At 43.8% G+C, this 16,953-nt stretch overlaps 1 long non-coding RNA gene across 1 annotated transcript in view; it reads left to right on the top strand.

The window, feature by feature from the left end:
- LOC124789621 overlaps window positions 1-16,953 on the top strand; it is a 347,522-nt gene that overhangs the window by 242,372 nt on the left and 88,197 nt on the right. The window contains exon 2 of the long non-coding RNA XR_007016145.1: window positions 12,189-12,252. This is a non-coding gene — a long non-coding RNA (uncharacterized LOC124789621). The remainder of the gene's footprint in view (window positions 1-12,188; window positions 12,253-16,953) is intronic.

The following is a 16,953-nucleotide window of genomic DNA, read 5'->3' as shown; positions in this document are numbered from 1 at the left end:
GGAAGAAATCATCATCCAAAACCTTCCCGTACCGTTCGGTGGTCACCGTGCCATCAAGGAATATCGGAACGTTTATTCCCTGACTGGACGTAGCACACCACACAGTCACCCGTTGAGCGTGAAGAGACTTCTCAAACGCCAAATGCGGATTCCCAGTACCCCATATGCGCCAATTTTGCTTAACGACGAACACATCCACAAGAAAGTGGCCTTCGTTGCTAAACCAAATCATGCATGCGCATACTAATTCCCATCATGCCCCGTGGCCGACCATGCAGTTTGAATGTCCTAAGGCAAACCGTTCAGAAGTCGTGACGAATTTATTTCATATAGTTCAATAATTGTCACCCTGTATGTAAATTTATCGCTCGAGTTCTCAATCACCCTGTGTACTGGGTGCATACGACGATTTTTTAAACGTACCGCAGTGATGTAGGAACAATTCCAGACGAACAATTTGATATCAGGCCGGCAAACAACCTCAAATTGGCCTCAAAAGCCATCTCAAATCCAACGCATTCGCTTTGCGCGAGATTTTTAATATCCTTCCGTTTACTTACGCCACTGGCTTAGTGGTGCCCTGAAAAATTGTGAAAGTGGCGTTACTGTACATTTCTCCTCACAATTTTGGAAATTTTGACAGCGTAAATTAAAATTTTTTGTTCGTCTGGCCTTCTGAGACAGCTGTGTTTGTAAGTGTTACATTCGTATGATTAGTAATTTAAAACAGAAATATGTTATTTTTATCAAAAAATCTGATTTAGTATTTGTTAATTAACGTTTGCATTTCATAATAAACACAGATTTACTATAATAGTTAAAAAAGTTGTTACTAGTGAAAATCGAACTATCTATCTTGCAATGCCCGACGCAATTTTTTACATTGCGTCGTACTGCTTCAGGATATTATTTGAAATTGTCTTTTCATATCAGTTGTTTACTGTACCAGCTCCCTTTATGTGGCTCAAGATTTCGCGTTTTATTTCCTTTTTACAAATTATATCCAACATTACAGACATTTATTTTAATTCAGAACCATCTCTTACTTGCAGTGGTAGAGTAAGGATTTGTGGGGCATAGTCTGCATAAATTATAAAGATGCGAGTTTTACACCGTTTCTTGTAGGTACATTGAACAGCCTGTCTTGATACACCAACAATTCTGACAGCTACATTAATGTGAGGTCAGGGGCACGTCCTAACACGACAGCTCTTACTGCGCAGATCTCATACTACCGACTGGAATATACACGTCTCATCACTGAAGTCATCAGTGGAGGGTCACTTAATCGCTTGGTACCACTTCTGCACCATCTACAACGATCCTAACGACCAGTGTGCTGCTGAGGTGATTAATAATCACGTTTTGTTTCTGCGCTATTGACATGGCGTAAAGCAGTTTAACCAGTCTGCATGAGATGTGTTCACTAGCCCAGGGTCTTCCCGAACGCGGCTGTTCAGATTTCTATCCGGCCACCCTGATTTATATGTTCAGTGATTTCCTAGAACCGATTAATTTCAAATGCAAAGCCGATTTCTCTCCACATCCTTCCCCTGTCCGATCTTGAGCTCCGCTTGTAATGACATTGTCGTCGACTAAACGTGTAATCCTAACTCTCCATTTTGGGAATGTCGGTGCGCTTCCTGAACGGAAGTTCTTGTGGCCAGGGGCCACTGAATCTTTTGGCACAAGTTCCTGGTGCTGTGTTAGACATTTTTGCCATTTGTCAACGCTAGCCCTCCTTTCGTCTGTTGTTTAACATCAACGAATCATTAACGTCGACTTCGAAGCCGAGGACTTTCTTGTTGTCATCCGAAAATGCTGTGGAACCGCGCAGAGAGAACTACTGTGTTGCGGAAGTGCTGCCTTTTGAGGTCACATTGCAACACGACACGCGAACAAAGGAACGAGTTTTGCTCACGAGCACCGAATTACATTTTTTAAACAATGAAGTACCTCACAAACAATGCCTCCGTTTTTGTTTGTGCTTTCCACCTACCTGATTACGCCAAATTTTCTCTGTATTGGAAAAGTGTGCACTCTCTCGTCTACGGTCTTGGAACTCATGAAATATATGTGTTTTTAGGCTTACGTAATAACGATCACAATTTGCAGCGCCGTTTGCTCATAACGACGGGGCTGCGTCTTTCTGTGATTCGATCTTTTACAATTGGAAAAACTGGACTTGAAGGTACGAAGATGCTGTCAGTACGACGAGCGAAGTGGCGCAATGTAAAACGATTCAGGACTCAAAAAAGTAATTACAAAACAATGCAGAAGTGAGAAGGAGAACCCACACCGGGTCACTACCACTTACATTATGACAATGTGGCTTGTGAGGTTTTCGATTTCCATGAACTCTTACAATCTCTTTTTCACATTTGCATAGGTGTCGTAGTGTTGATGTTCGTCGTGGGATCGATCGATTGAAAACGATGCAGGCGATTTCCCTCCCCACCCTCTCCCTACCCTCGCTTGTGCCCTGCCTCTAATGACATAGTTGACGGCGTGACGTTAAACACTATTCTTGCTTTCTTTGATAGACTGTGCTAGATGCTGGGAATGGAAGAGTATGACGGTCAGGATTGTGGGTGAAATGCACCCATAAAGTGCAAGTGTAAAAAGAAAAAGTAGTAAAAGATACCCAGTTTTGCATCCATGGTTCGAAAAATCCAAAAATGCTGGAAAATACGAGCATCCACTTGGCGATGACTTCTCGACACAAGTAATCTTTCCCCACCAACTTGCACATAATAAGCTTACTGGACAGACTTTACGTGCAGGTCGATTCCCTAAAAGCCGGTGACGATGTAAATTACGTCCTCTTGCCGTGGAAACGCTATGAGACAAGCAGGGCTGAATTTTTTAACAGAGCCATTCAACTTTAATGGCTGGCTACCGCTTTGCACATCCCATTTCCTAGACATCCAGAGAGAACTGCATGTGACGCCTTACAGAGAAAGCAGACATGAAAATCTAAAAGGAAAGAACTGAAAGACATTTTTGGTTGAAAACAATTGGTTAAGCATGAATTTGTGCCTAGCACTATAACCGTACTTCAGCAGTTCTGTCAGTTTAATAGGAGATTGCAGAAACGTATTCTACGTTACATGTTTTGACATTATTTACATTTGCTTACAAAGGTTCGTTGTTGTGCAATATTTATAACAGTACATCAGGCGCATACATAAAACATGTATTGGACGTTAAGTACTTTCTATCTAGACCTCTGTGTAACTTTGATAGTGTGCCCTGAAGTATGCGCATAAAAATGGACAAATGACACTATTAAATTTTGTAGACACTGCTAACATATTACAGCTACAAAGCGTCTAAGCTAGCAGTTATCTTTTGAGATATTGGAGGTGCATGCTATCCATTGTAAGATATACGAGGGTTGCCCAGAAAGTAATGCACCGTATTTTTTTCTCTATCGAAAACAATGCTACGAATGCGAAACGTTACGTATATATTATTTGAAGTCTCCTGAGTTAGCGCGCCAAGTTTCCGTCACTTCCGACTCATAGCGTAGCTACAGGACAGTTTCAAAATGGCGTCTGTAGGTGATGTACGTTACAAGCAACGTGCCGTCATTGAATTTCTCACTGCAGGGAAAGAAACTGGGGAATATTCACAAACGCTTCTGCAATGTCTATGGGGAATATGCTGTCGACAGAACCAGTTAGTCGCTTGGCACGGAGGTGGCTCCGCGGAGCTCCACGGTTTGCAGCAGTCGGAGAGACCATCCACGGCTGTCACACGTGACCTAGCCCCCTCGGACCTCCACTTGCTTGACCCATTAAAGGATGCCATTCGTGGAAGACATTTTGAGTATGACGAGGAGGTGATTCACACAGTGAAGCACTGGGTGCGCCACCAGGACAAGGATTGGTACCGACAGGGCATACACGCCCTTGTTTGGCCTTGGAGGAAGGCCGTAGAACGTGATGGAGATTATGTGGAGAAGTAGGATCTGTAGATAAAACACCATTCTTTCGTGTGTGTAATTCTCATTATGTTCAATTTAGAATTGTTGAAGAAAAAAATGCTGTGCATTACTTTCTGGTCAGCCGTCGTACAAACTTAAAATACTAGCACTCGGACATCAGTGCAGTAATTGAAACAATTACCTCACGCTGGGCGGCAGTTCATGTTTCATTGCAAAGAATCGAGCCACCACTATAAAACACGGGCACCAGCCGCTGTGGCAGAGCGATTCTGGGCGCTTCAGTCTGGAACCGCGTTGCATCTACAGTCGCAGGTTCTTATCCTGCCTCGGGCACGGATGCGTGTGCTGTCCTTAGGTTAGTTAGGTTTAAGTAGTTCTAAGTTCTAGGGGACTGGTGACCTCAGATGTGCTTAGAGCCATTTGAACCAAAACACAGGCAAGTAGTGGTCTTCTGATGACTTCGTTGTCGATTGAACATCAAAAACAAAAAAATTAGGAACAACAACAACACCTTCATTGAACGGTTGCGATCGAACTTCCATTTTCGTCACGTTGATCGATAGTTTGCTTAGTCCATCTTCCATTTTCGTCACGTTGATCGCTAGTTTGCCTAGTCCATCTTCCATTTTCGTCACGTTGATCGGTAATTTGCCTAGTCCGCGTGCCGCTGCTGTTACGTAAATCGAGAGCTGCTTACGGCTCGGCGTTGTGAAGTCGAGAACTGCACTCGCGCCGTTATCACCGGCACCGTTGTTTACCGCGCTGGGCCCGTGACGTCAGCGGGGCGGGCGCTCGGGCGCATTCGCGATCCGAGGTGAAATCGGGAGAAAACGGCGCGGCGCGGCGAGAGCTGCTCCTGGCGAACGACCCGCAGCGGCAGCAGGCGCTGCCTGTCACGTCTCGTTTCGCGACCGCGGCCGCCGCGCCGCCCACTGCTTTCCTCTCGTCCGCGTTGACAGCCGCGGGCCGAACTCTTCTCTAAATATTCGCCTTCAAAATTTATACAAACCAATTCATGGTAAATGTTTTAAACTCTGATGGTGGTTCCTCAAAAACACAGTTTAGAAAGATCCAACAGCGTCTCAAGGCGATGAGAATAAATGTTCACAAATTTGTTGTTTACCAAAGGGAGCAGTAATATCCCCCACGAGAACATAGAACAGCTAAGATAAGGTAGTCCGTGCGATTTGGACCAATTATTTTCCTAAAATTAATTGCGTACTGTGCCATGCAAGATACGTGAAAATTAATTTTGTCGATCTTTTTTTCGACACAACTGTTACAGCGGAAGTCGCTACAGGTAGAAATGAAGCACGATAAACTGTGAATAAATATTTACGGACTGTTCTGTGACTCAACCAGCGTACATATCTGGTGCGAACTGCGTTGAATAAAACGAACTTGGCGAGTCCAACATTCAGAATGAACTTTTGAGTTTTTTTAAATAGAAAATTTATAGTGGAGACGCAGTGCTCGCTTAGAAGTGCAGAACAATCGCCATTGCGACGAAAGTGTTACGTTCTCATCAAAGAAAGTAGAATAAGAGAATGTAAGGACAAATAGAAGTCTCTAGGCGCTTCAGTCTGGAACCGCGTGACCGCTACGGTCGCAGGTTCGAATCCTGCCTCGGGCATGGATGTGTGTGATGTCCTTAGGTTAGTTAGGTTTACGTAGTTCTAAGTTCTAGGGGACTGATGACCACAGATGTTAAGTCCCATAGTGCTCAGAGCCACAAATAGAAGTCGGTAGGCTATAAACAAAGTGAATACAGACGATAAGACATTAATTGCGTGTTTTTCCCCACGGTACAGAATAATGCGAAGTTTTCTTATTTTTTCCCTATAACTTGAGACATCTACTCGATCAGAACCCGTATAAAACTTTACATTACCTAACTGTGAAATATTGTGGGATACTCCTAAAACAACAATTTATATAATTTATAATACACAAAGTTTATATAACTGAACAAGAGGAGAAAACTAAATGTTCCTCGTCAAGAATTTGCATGACCCAGGGCAGCATGAACAGTGATCCACTGTCTGTTCTGTTCGTCTGGATTTGGATTGGATTGTTTGGGGGAAGAGACCAAACAGCGAGGTCATCGGTCTCATTGGATTAGGGAAGGACGGGGAAGGAAGTCGGCTGTGCCCTTTCAAAGGAACCATCCCGGCATTTGCCTGGAACGATTTAGAGAAATCACGGAAAACCTAAATCACGATGGCCGGACGCGGGATTGAACCGTAGTCCTCCCGAATGTGTTTGTCTGGAATATCCCGATTTGACGAGGGTGTCCCAGGATTTACCAACACCGAATCTTAGTCTGTTCAACGATGTCCAGGTAGACCAGTCTAAAGTACCACTAGGCTCTAGACAAGCAGCAGGATTCATCCAAGTTTGAAGTTGCTCACATCTAGCTGCCGACGGTTGTTCTCTGGTGGCACGTGAGGACGTAGAGCTGACACTGAACCGAAGAAACTTGTGGATTTCAAAGTAGATCTTGGAGATTGATGGCCGTGGTTATTCAAATTCCTTTCCTTTTAAACGTCTGCAGCCACTTCAGACGTATATCAGGTGGTACAATACTTGCTAAGCAGTAAACCGTGACTGTAGATGGCGGATATACAGTGATGAGTCGTGCAGTTTCTGTTCAGCGCAACATTCACTTGCCTTGCGTGGGCACAGCTGTACCATACAGGGGACGCATACTCTCTACTGAGAAACAGAATGCCGGGGCCGAGGATTTGATGGTTTGAAGTAGGGTTTCCGTGTTGCTGCTAGTGCATTTGCGAATGATGTTAATTTGGGCTGACACTTGGTCTTAATTGTTCTTCGATCCTCTGAAGCAGTGATCGCGACCTACCCAATGTAACCAAAGAAATAAACGATTGTGTTGTTGTTCTCGAACGAGCTACTTTTGACGATTTCGGTTCGTCTTGGTACACCCAATTGGTATTTTATTTCCGACTACGATTATATTCTAGTTCTGTGTCCTTTTAGGATGTTGTATATCTGTTTTGCATTTCCTCATTCTAATTATTTGAACATTTCCTTACGCTAGTTGCGTGGGATCCATTATGAGCAGATCTTTTCTATAGCTAAATGTCCACGCAAAATCAAATGTGCTGCGGGTTTCAATATAGGTAGGATGGCCATGTCTCACGCTAAGTCAAATGCCGAACCTCTTCAGTCAGGTCGCACGAGGCATCGATGTTTCTCTGACAAACAACCGATTTCGGTCGACGTTCACTGAATTCATCGCTGACGGACGCACAACAACGCTGTAATTCTGCAATCCAGTCGTAAACCGCCTTTCCTGAAGGTGATTAGTCTTCTTCTTTTCGTTAGTGTTTATCCCTTTCAGATTCGGGGCTCCGCTGTACTCGTGTTTTGGTAAAGTTATTTCATTCAACCTTGTGAACGTATGCCCATGTCCCTTCTGTCGCCATAGTCGTGTGTAGTCCCTGTGTGTGAATTGCAGAGACTTTGTGCTTTGTGTGACCGTATTTTAACATTTAACGTTTGTGTATCGTGATTTTCGTGGCGGAAAGTGGGAGCAGCCCAGCATTTGCCTAAAACGAGTGGAAAACAGCCAAAAACCCACACCCCGAATTGCCGGTGCACCAACCAACGTTGTTAATCGGTGACCCTGGTTCGATCCGAGTGTGGCCCACCCTCTTCAGTTCCCGCAAGCTAGGGCGTTGCGCTATACGATTAGGTCAATTTCTGAAGGTGTTTGGTTATCAGAAATCGAACAAAGCTGTTTGAAGTATTTTTGTTGAGGCAGGACTTTACGAAAATTGTAGATAATCATCGAATGAAAACCTTCATTGAAATTACAATTTTTTCGCAACACTGTCTCTTTATACGGTCTTTGCAAACAAACTACTCTGACGGTTTCGAAGCCACCTGTGTTTTAACGAATGAAAAAAATTAAAATAGTAGTAAAATCATATCTCAACAAAACCTCTTGGTAGACTTTTGTAAAAAATATTAAATTGCGAGCATCGTTGTTCATTAGTTTGGTGTGTCACTGGCAGTTTCCTATGAGTGAGCATGAAATTACAGCCTTACATCGTCGTTTGTGATTTCCATTCTGACAGAACGTATTACCTCTAGAGTTAATCTGCACTGGTAATGTGCGATAGCTTATCTGGTGGCAATTGTAATCTTTCGACGGTGCTGTAAACACATGGTGAGGTTTCACACTTCGGCCGTTCGTCAACTGGCGCAAAACAACTCCTGCGCACATGTGGCATGAGCCTCGGACACCAGTCACTTGAGAGTTTGACACTTTTTACTGCATTGTGCGAGGCCTATTCGGAAAGTAAGCTCCGATCGGTCGCAAAATGGAAACCAGTGAGAAAATCAAAAATGTTTTATTTGCAACGGTTAGGTACACCTTCTCTACTTACTCGCCGCTCGTATTTAGACATTTGTCGTGCCGTTGTACCAACTTTCCAATACCCTCGTCACAAAAGCAAGCCGCCTGTGCGTCCTGCCACTCCCTACGCTGGTCTACAGCTCGTCGTCGTCTGTGCCAGAACGTTGTCTTCATGGCTAGCGGTTCATGTGAGCAGAGATGGAACTCAGGGAGAGTCAGTTACGGTCTCTACTGTGGGTGTTCAAACACTTACTATCGAAAACGCTGCAGGAGCATCTACATCGCCCCTTCAGAGTACGGCCGAGAATTGTCATGCAGAAGAAAACGTATGACAGTTATGTTATGTGGGCTACATGACATCAGGCGAAATCTAACACCAGACCTTCCTACTTGGCCGGAGACACTATTGTTCTAAGCATCTTTACTTGCTTACTGTGCGCTCAGAACTGAAAATAGCAACGTGACGCAATCGACAGGCATACTAGAGACACTGTGAAACATATCTGAGCAAAGCTTCGGATTTTCGCCGTGGTTTCCATTTTGCACCCCATCGGACCTTACTTTCCGAATAGCCCTCTCACTTCACCCACTGGTGCAACTGCAACGCAGTGGCGACAAAAACCTGTGTACCACTCCCAAGCAACCAACACCGATGCAGCTGCTTTGACTGTTGACTCTCGTGGGCCTGTCCTCGCATTTTGTGTTATTTGATAGTTAATAACGTCAGACTGGAACCAAGTAGTTCGCGCTAAACTTTGGAAGTGCTAGCATTGATGTGATGGTATTGAAGCGTCGTTCAAATCATCACAGTCAGCATCATCACCATTCGCACACGTGACTCCAAATGCATCACCTCTTCAAAATAACACACACGAAAGTAACTTCGATTAATGATGCCACATTTCACCGCCTATCTACCTCCCAGTGTTGCCATTATCCATCAGGTAATTAGTGGCAATGTGATGTTAGCAATCTTCATGTTTCGTTCTCAAAAGTCATATCGTTACTCTTAATTTCTTTATATTAAAAAGATGTTGAAATACGGTAGAACTGTATCGTATGTAATGGGTTTAAATGTATAAATGTATATAATGGCCGGAGTGGCCGAGCGGTTCTAGGCGCTACTGTCTGGAAGCACGCGACCACTACGGTCGCAGGTTCGAATCCTGCCTCGGGCATGGATGTGTGTGATGTCCTTAAGTTAGTTAGGTTTAAGCAGTTCTAAGTTCTAGGGCACTTAGGACCTCAGCAGTTGAGTCCCATAGTGCTCAGAGCCATTTGAACCATATAGATTCTGTTGAATCCTACATAGTCGTCAAAGATGGGCTGTCTAGGAAACCTGTTTTCTCGGATCGCTAGACAGACAATTCAAACAAATCCTATTAATGAGTTTCATTACGAAAAGCAAATGATTACAATACGTAACTTTGTATTTACACAGATGTGTCGCAAGCAAAGGGCGACAGACAAAATAAACAAGTTTCTTCAATATAGACAATACTACATAGTAGGAAGCGAAATAACTAGGCTTGATGCTATCCTTGAACTGGGCCGCGGCCAGTCGGGCGCGGCGCGTATGTTCTCCTCGCATGGAGGCCGCTGCTGTCGCGTTGTCATCCTGGTGAGGGGTGGGTCAGCGTGCAGTTGGCTGACGTCTTCTTCACAGCCCTCTCTCCTCTCTCGTTTCCGACTGGCATGCCGGCGCTTGACTTTACGCCGTAACAGACTCGTCTCATGATAAATTGTTACGCTATCTGTTTTCTGCACTATTGACAAAAAGCATTTTTAAAAATTGTAAACCTCAAAGCAAGCAGGAGCCTTTCTTGAACTAAGATTTTTTCCGCCGGTTTGTGTCCTTTTTGTGTAATGATTAAACTAAGATTTTCAGTTAGCTTCTCGAACAGTTTCTTCGACATCCTGTATATTGCTTTAACTTCCCCTTTTTAAGTTCTTACGTTAATACGAAAGCTGAACGTGTCTCATTATCGCAAATGAATGGACGAATTCAATATTTCCGCTTTCTTTTAAGCATACTTAACTACCAATATGCAGCGAGAAGATTACGAACTGCCTTGGTTGCCGTTGTGGAGCAGACCAATAAGCTCAACACTAAACTGGAGAGACTAGTATACGAAGCCAAGTCGTGACGCAATGCGTCACAGCCGCCGTGATGGATCGGGCAAGCGTCAAATCCTTGTACTTAACAGGAGAAATGAAATTCTTGTTGACTCATACTACGTGGCGCTGTCTAGGTTTAGCTTGTAGTTCGGTGGAAGAATCGCTTCAAAGTCGCAAGCACAGGCAGTAATAACAACCCTGAATGTCCTCGTCAATATGGCGTACCCGCCAAACACCGTCACGATTTTCTATGCAATGACGCTTTTGAGTAGTCTCTCTAGTTTAGTGTTGAGCTCTCTGGAGCAGACTGACAATAACCAACACTTCTGAGTCGATCGCCAGAGTTGCGTGCAGCGCGACCCCCATTCAGTTGTAGCGGAGAAGTCACGTTGCAGTCACCTTACAGTTTCATTGAACCAATGTACCAGCAGCCTTAACACGTTCTCGCTGGCGTACATTACCGGTAGCTCACTTTCGACTCTGCCAGTTATGATACCAGAAATACACTGCCGCATGATTTATTATCTACGAGCCAGGCGCAACGAACAGCTGTGAATATACGAGGCGTATTCGGAAAGTAAGGTCCGATTAGGCGCGAAATGGAAACCGACTGCGCCTGTCGATAGCTTCACGCTACTCTTTTCACTTCAGAGCGCAAAGTGATCACGTATAAATGCCTAAAACAACAGTGATCTCCCGCCAAGTATGTGGATCTGGTGAGAGATTTCGCATGAAGCTATGTAGCCCACATAACATAAATGACGTTTTTTCTTCAAGACAGTTTTCAGCCGCATTCTGCAGGGGCAATGAAGACACTCCTGCAGCTTTTTCGATGGGAAGTGTTTGATCACCCACAATACAGCCCTTAATAGGCTCCCTTCATCTCTGCTCACACGAACGACTTTCGACGAAGACAACATTTTGGCACAAACAACGAAAGGTAGATCAGCGTAGAGAATTGGCGGAAAGCACAGGCGGCTGCTTTGTGTGACGAAGGTACTGGAAAGTTTGTACAACGCCACGACAAATGTCTAAGTCGGAGTAGCGACTATTTAGAGAGGTAGCTGGAAGGAATGGCTAACTGTTGTTGATTTTCACTGTGGTTTTCGTTTCACGAACGATCGGATCTTACTTTCGGAACAGCTGTCGTAATTTTGTGTGAGCCGACAACGATAGAGCTTTCTAGAAAAAAAAGTAAATATCACATAATTTGTGATTAAGTGAGTGTAAAATTATTTTACATATTTTAAAAGAATGGACTTAATGCCATTTACAAAATGAAAGGTAAATATATTAAAAAAGGCAGCCTAGGGCGTTCGAGTATGATAGTCGCCCCAGGGCGAGGAATAGGAAAAGCAGCACCCACAGTGAGAAAAACAATTCTCTGCGCCGGCGTTAACGTGTTAAGTTCAAATGGCTCTGAGCACTATGGGACTCAACTGCTGAGGTCATTAGTCCCCTAGAACTTAGAACTAGTTAAACCTAACTAACCTAAGGACATCACAAACATCCATGCCCGAGGCAGGATTCGAACCTGCGACCGTAGCGGTCTTGCGGTTCCAGACTGCAGCGCCTTTAACCGCACGGCCACTTCGGCCGGCCCTAACGTGTTGAAGTATCTGTACGCTTTATTTATTAAACCATTAACAATGCCATTACTTCACCTCGAAATAAATACAGTAATAACATAATGTGTTTGTGACACTCAGAAAATTAATGGACCTTTTTCTTTCCCAGGGCCTACCTCGAGGACGGCCAGCTATCAGCCACTGCATCTCTAAGTCTTCCGTTAATCAGTATGGTGAGTTCCTACACGTACATATATTTTCGATATGGCTTTGAGGCGTTCCGTGCAGCTCGAGCCTTCTGGGGCTTTTTTTGCACATTCAGTATTAAAATAGCAGCTATAGCAACTAAGGGAAGATGTTCATGAAGGCAGAAAAATCCAGTACGTAGCTTAGTAACATTGCTCTGTGTAATCCACTCACTGTTGATGGCCTGGACATGTATAGCATTGTTGCAGTTTGAAATTAGAGCCTTCTCATATCACACCTCAATTAAACTTTACAAATAAGCATCTGGACAGTTAAAGGACAGTTTAAGGGATCATATTTGAAGCGTTTGATGTGCTTTAACACAATTCCGCAGAAAAATTTATTATTTTACTGGATACGTAACAATGCGTTTTGAAAAAGTAGAGAGTATCGTGTAGTGTCCGATTGAAAGACAATTTCTTAAGACAGGGCTAAGAGACTGTAGTTCTGCGACAGTCACTCATAAGTCCAGCAAACTTGTGACCGTTAGTGCTGCTTAATGCCTGCGTTTTTCCACTATCTTACCATGGAGCGAAGTCTGTCAACAGCTTTATGCATGCGACTAAACGCCGGCCGCTGTGGCCGTGCGGTTCTAGGCGCTTCAGTCCGTAACCGCGTGACTGCTACGGTCGCAGGTTCGAATCCTGCCTCGGGCATGGATGTGTGTGATGTGCTTATGTTAGTTAGGTTTAATTAGTTCTAAGTTCTAGGGGACTGATGACCTAAGATGTTAAGTCCCATAGTGCTCAGAGCCATTTGAACCATTTTTTGCGACTAAGCCTGTGTAATAATCCCATTTCGTATCTCCTCAAATTGTTACACCCAGGTGTTTACAGGAATTGATTGATTGCAGTTATGACTCATTTAATGGTAGACATTTGATGCATCGTATTTGCGTTTTGTGAACTGCAGAATTTTACATTTATGAACATTTAAAGCAGTTTTTCAGTCTTTGCACCACTCTGGGGGATCTTATCAAGATCTGATTGGATATCGTTGTGGTATTTTTTTAATCTTCTAAATTATTTGATTGCGTCATGTTTCTCTTCAATTTCTTCTACCAGAATCGACATTTCCATCTACTACTTTGTAATACATAACTGCATCATCAGTGAAAGTCTGAGATCATTAATATACAGGGTGCTTCGAGAACAAAGAACGGATTTCAAGTGTTTGTTACAAACTATAAAAGACAGAAACACATTGAGCATGTCACAAGATAGAGAAAGGTCAAAGTTTTGACGCAGCAGGATTGTTTGTTTGTGGCAATATGGCGGCTACACCACGAGAGAAATCATTTTATGTGTTGGAATGTAGTGCGAATTCAATCCACTGTTCATGTGCAACGTGCATCCCGCTGTCCAATCAGCAAGAAGCGCCCCCCCCCCCTTTCACAAGCAGATTTATGACTGGCATACAAAATTTTAGGAAGTTGGTTGCATATGCATAGGATCCACGCTCGTGTGAAGAAAATGTCGAGCGTATGCTAGATGCGTTCACGCGGAGCCCTCTAGAAGTCCAACCAGTGTGGCGTGTTCTGAAACGACGCCTGTATGTGAAGCCTTACAAGTTGCAGTTACTGCAGCAATTGCGTCCCGGTAACCATAATAGAAGGTACGAATTTTCAATGTTTAGTTCTCCAGGATATGGCAGAGGACACTTTTTCCGAACAACTCATGTTTTCAGACGAATCGATGGTTAATGTAAACCACCACAATGTAAGAATTTGGGCTCTTAAATATCTGACGTAGACGTCGAATATGAAGGAGACCGCGTATTTTGTGCTGTTTCTGTTCCCAAAGTTTATGGACCTTTATATTTTGCGAAGGAAACTATGACAGGATAGACATACCTGGACATGCTGCAAAACTTGTTATTTCCTCAACTTGACGAAGATTCCATTCCAATTATTTCATTTCTATTCATGATAGGTGCCGCCTCGCTTTCACCTTGACGTGCGGCGTTGTGTTGACAGCACCACCCTACAACGTTGGGCTGGAAGAGGTGGACAAGATGTTGTTCATTGCTTTTCGTCTCCCAGGCCGCCAGACCTCAATCCTCACAGTTTTTTTCTCTGGAGGCGCATAAAAGACTTAGTCTTTGTCCCACCATGGCAACTACTCTTCAAGATCTGAAAAATCGGATTGTTGACGCTGTCGACACAACAAAAAGGGACCTGTCGATTGGTGTATGGAATGAAATGGACTACCTCGAGCAACGCATGGTGCTCATGTTGCGTGTATGGTATAGTGTCTGTGCGAACATAAAACTTTGAACTTTCCCCTATCCAGTGACATGTCCAATGTGTTTCTGTCTTGCACAATTTGCCTGTTGTAAACAACTGAAATTTGTTCCTTCCTTTTGAATAACCCTGTATAACATGAACAACAGTGGTCGCAACATATATCTCAGAGGCACCCCTGAAGCTACTTCTACGTATGTCGATGACCCTTCATGGAAGACTGCTGCCACGTCTGCCGTATCAAACAGTCATCAAACGACCCAAAAATTTCATTTTTACCCCCTATCATTGTAGTTTCGTTAGTAAGCATTGGAAGTCAAAAGTTGCTGCGGCTGCCTGACTGACTCGATCCATGCCTTTCAGAACGACATATGAGAAAAGCGCGAGTTGGCTCTCGCGTGACCATTGTTTTCGGAATCAGTGCTAGTTGGCACGGAGCCTAATCGGTTCGAGATACGTCGTAACGTCTGAGCTCAGAATATGTTCTGTGAGTCAAATGGAGGTCAGTGATACTGTACAACAGTTTTGTAGATCGCTTCCGTTACTCTTGACGTCTGCGTTCTTCCGAACGCTAAGAACAGTTTTTTGTTCGAAGAATCTACGGTGTAATATATTTAAGAGAAGGTATACTTCAGTGCCGAATTTCACAGTGAACCTGACAGAGATTCCAACGGCCCACAGTCCCTTCGTAGGCGTCCCCTTCTTGCGTAAAAAGTGGGAGAATTAAGACTCCCTTATTTGGATCTGTTGGCACCAGATATGCATGACATTGTCAGGGTAGCCTAAATTTATTTCCGACCAGATTCACAGCGTACCAGTGTAAAATCTGCCACAAAATCGCATTATCTCTCTCTACGAACCTGACTAGATAAAATAAACATGTAAACTACCCAAAATATCCGTAATATGATCAGTCAAAAAAATACCCATCATGGAAATAGTGCGCCAGACATTTTCCTTAATATTTTACAACAGTTGTTCTGGGTACTCAACCAGGTCTCATTTGTGTGTGTAAAAAAAAAAATTAATTACAAACTGAGGATTCAAATGTTCCCATGGAACTTCGTTCAGAAACCGTCCATAGAAATGAACATACCCAAGTTGGTCAAAATACTTGACGCTGTCCGCACAATTGTCCGACCTTCGTCTACATCTACCTAGATACTCTACACGCCACCGTACGGTGCGTGGCGGAGGGTACCCTGTACCACTACTTGTCATTTCCCTTCCTGTTCCACTCGAAAATAGAGCGAAGGAAAAACGACTGTCTGTACACTTCTGTACGAGCCCTAATTTCTCGTATCTTATCTTCGTGATCCTTCCGCGCGATAGATGTTGGCGGCAGTAGAATCTTTAGGCAATCGGCTTAAAATGCTAGTTCCCTAAGTTTTCTCAATAGTGTTCCTCGAAAAGAACGTCGCATTCCCTTCATGGATCCCCATTTGGGTTCCCGAAGCATCTCCGCAACATGTGTTCTTCGAACCTTCCGGTAACAAATCTGGCAGCCCCCTCTAAAATGTTTCGAAGTCCTTCTTCAAGCCGACCTGGTACGGATCCCAAACACTCGATCGCACCGGCGTCCTACATGCCGTCTCCTTCACAGATGAACTACTCTTTGCTAAAATTCTCCCAATAAACCTAAGTCGACCATTCGGCTTCCCTACCACAGTTCTTAAATGCCCGTTCCACTTCCTATCGCTTTGCAGCGCTATGCCCAGATATTTATACGAATTGACTGTGTGTAGCAGGACACTAGTAATACTGTATCTGAACATAACTGGTTTGAACTTCCTACTCATCCGCATTAACTTACATTTTTCCACATTTAGGGCTACCTGCCATTCATCACACCGACTATAAATTTTGCCTAAGTCGTCTTGTGTCTTCCTACAGTTACCCAACTTCGACACCTTACCGTATGCCGCGGCATCATCAGCAAATAACCGCAGATTGCTACCCACCCTGTCAGCCAAATCATTTATGTATATAGAGAACAACAGCGGTCCTATCACACTTCCCTGGGGCACTCCTGACGATACCCTTGTCTCTGATGAACACTCGCCGTCGAGGACAACACGATGATTTCTACTACTTAAGAAGTTTTCGAGGCACTCACATATCTGTGAACCATACTGATTCGTGGACATAAGTTTCTTAGCCTCAAGAAAGTTCATTGTATTCAAACTGAGAATATCTTCAATGATTCTGCAGCAAACAGAAGTTAAGGATATTGGTCTGTAATTTTGCGGGTCCGTTCTTTTATCGTTCGTATATACCTGCGCTGTTTTCCAGTCGTTTGGGTCTTTACTCTGGGCAAGAGATTCAAGATAAATGCAAACTAGGCAAGGCGCCAATCTTGTAGACGAATTGAGATTCCATCTGGACCTGGTGACTCATTTGTTTTCAAATCTTTCAGTTGTTTCTGTACGCCAGGTATGCTTATTTC

Source organism: Schistocerca piceifrons, chromosome 3, assembly GCF_021461385.2.
Source record: "Schistocerca piceifrons isolate TAMUIC-IGC-003096 chromosome 3, iqSchPice1.1, whole genome shotgun sequence".
Lineage (NCBI taxonomy): Eukaryota > Metazoa > Arthropoda > Insecta > Orthoptera > Acrididae > Schistocerca > Schistocerca piceifrons.
Note: the sequence above shows the minus strand (reverse complement) of the source record. Positions and strands in the feature narration are given on the sequence as shown.